Source organism: Chrysochloris asiatica, unplaced genomic scaffold (genome assembly GCF_000296735.1).
Source record: "Chrysochloris asiatica unplaced genomic scaffold, ChrAsi1.0 scaffold00018, whole genome shotgun sequence".
NCBI lineage: Eukaryota > Metazoa > Chordata > Mammalia > Afrosoricida > Chrysochloridae > Chrysochloris > Chrysochloris asiatica.
The window spans coordinates 9,891,038-9,893,813 of record NW_006408536.1 but is presented as its reverse complement, the minus strand read 5'-3'; positions in this window follow the sequence as shown (position 1 = coordinate 9,893,813).

Here is a 2,776-nt window from a genome sequence, read left to right as displayed (position 1 = left end):
AAGTAAGCACAATGAAAGACAAAATAATAGGATCTTATAAAATTTAAAGACTTCTGTTCATTAAAGGAGTTTGTCAACAAAGTAAAAGAAATACTGCAAAGAGAAAAATTTGAGGAACTATATAATATATAGTCTTCCAACTCATAGTGACAGTGTATAGAGTCTCCGAGAGCGGCACGTGAATTTGAACTGCTGACTTTCTATTACCAGTCCAGTGTTTATCCTACAGTACCACACTCATCCACAAAGAGAATTTAAGTCTTGATACATGCTACACTACACCATGAATAAACCTTGAAAACAGTATGTTGAGTGAAATAAGTCAATTACAAAAGAACAAATACTTGATCTCATTTACATAAAATGACAAGAATAGACAAATGTATACAGATTAAATTTTATTAGTGGTTATCAGAGGTGAGAGGCAGGAGAGAAGGAGAACCACTATGTAGGAAGTGGTGAATTTCTGTTTATGGTGACAGGAAATTTACTATCAATCAAGGGTTTCAATTAAAAGTTGCTCAACTAATTAATGTAATTGATATTACTAAGCCACACACCTGAAAAATGTTGAATTGGTAAATATTGTGTTATATATATTCTTACAAAAAAGGTACATTCCATATCCTCCCATCAACCTAGAGATGAGACAGAAAAGAGGAAGTGCTGGTTGGTCCAAAAGTGTGGTGTGAGACCTGGGGACTCCTGAGTCCATGGACAAGGACATAGCCACAGAGAGCTACAGCTGAGAGTGAGGGGTCCAGCTGATATGAAGTGAGGGGAGACGTACAAGAATACTCAAACTTGTAGATAGTACCTATTCAACCTAGCTTCGATGGCTTGCTGATCAGAACCCGACTAAAGGAAGACACACAAAAAAAAATTTGATAAAGGAAACAAGTGTAAAGTGCTATAATTTGAGGTACTTGACCTATACTTATGAATGTAGTAGCTCAAAATACCAACTGAGAGGGAAGGAGTCTTCACATCAAGTATCAATCTTATCCCCTCTGTATACAGGGTTGATAAGGATGGGCAACTTAGACATTGGCCACCTAAATTGGGGGAGGGGAGAGGCTATAAAGGCACAAAGTGACTGGCTTACAAGTTTTCAAGAGGGAGTTTAGTTTCAGAGTGTGGGGGTGGGGAGGTAGAATCCCCTCTAAATAGTTTTCATCTTGTCTAGATGGGTCTGGTGAAAGGAGATGGGAATAAAATTCTTATGATTCAATAGTGAGTAACTGTTATCATAACTAATTGTGACTGTCACAACTGTGAAGGTAGAAGTTTTGTAACAAAAAGGGGGAGTAGTTAATCTTACATCCCAGGAACAGAGGACCATAGAACCATCAAAGGAGAAGAGCATGAGCGGAACGTGGAACCCTATCCAGAGAACAGCGACACCAAAGATGGAGGCAGGGATGAGGACATGGAGAGATAGAGCAGCTGAGGACTCATGGAAAGAGAAAGACTGTGTGCTGGTGGCAGGAGGCAGGCTTGCAAATGTACCCTTTGGTTGTTTAAATGATTATATATTCCTAAGTATTTTTGTGAACATCCCCCGCCCCCAAAGAAAACAACAACAGAGGGAATAGAAGCAAATACTGTTGAATGATGATGCACAGAGGAGATTGTAATCATTGCAATGAACCAATGAGTGTAAAACCAATGTTCTCCCATGTAAACTATCATTCAATTTACACTAAAAACGTAAACGAAAAACAAAACAAAAACCAGAGGATTGCTATCCAGGACAGTTGTTATTTTTGCATGACAATAGAAGTCCATAAAGCTCTGCCCACACTACTGACACTCGGCAAAAACTTTGTTTTGAGGTGTTAGAGCATCCTCCCTATAGTCTTGATCTTGCTCCATTGGACTTTCACCTATTTGGTTCCTTGAAAGTGGCCCTTCAAGGAAAAAGATTCACTTCTGATGAAGAAGTGAAGACAGTGGTGCGTTCACGACTCATGCTCAGCCTAAAAGAGTTTTATTTGTTTTAAAATGTTTTATTGCAAATTTTATGTGATACTTTACATGAGAGAACATTAGTTTTACATTCATCCTATCAAATATCATTTCATTGCCATGGTTACAGTCCCCTCCATGCATCATCAACCAAAGGGTATATACCCTGTAAGCCTGCCCCCCCAGTCGTCAGCACACAGCCCCTCTTCCTCTCTGTGTCTAAAGTCCCCAATAGCTCCATCTCTCCACGTCATCGTCTCTGCCTCCATCTCAGGCATCACTGCTTCTCTGGGCAGGTTCCCACTCTCCACTCTCCTCCCTTGATGGTCCCAGAGACCTCCGCTCCTAGACTGCAAATTTAATCACTCCCATCCTTGCTACAAAATGTCTACCTTTACATTTCCAACCCTCGCAAGCAGTCCTGATAACAATTATTCACTATTGTATCACAAGGGAACTATCCGCATTTCCTTTCATCAGCCCCGCCCAGACAGATTGGATACTAGTCAGTGGAGATTCTACCTTCTTCCATGCCCTCTGGCTCTAGGTTCCCTCTTGAAAGTTTGTAAACCAGTCACTTCTTGACTTTGTAGGCCTCCCCCCCATTTTGGGTAGCCAATGTCCAGGTTGCCCATCCCTGTCTACTCTGTGTATGGAGGGGGTGGGAATGATCCTTGCTGTGAAGATTTGTTCCCTCTATTGAGCTACTGCATCCATAGGTGTAGGTCAGGTTCATCAAATTGTATCAGATTACTCTTTTTTTCCTCTTCTTTCTTCTTCTAGTTGAGCTCTGATCATCCAATCATTG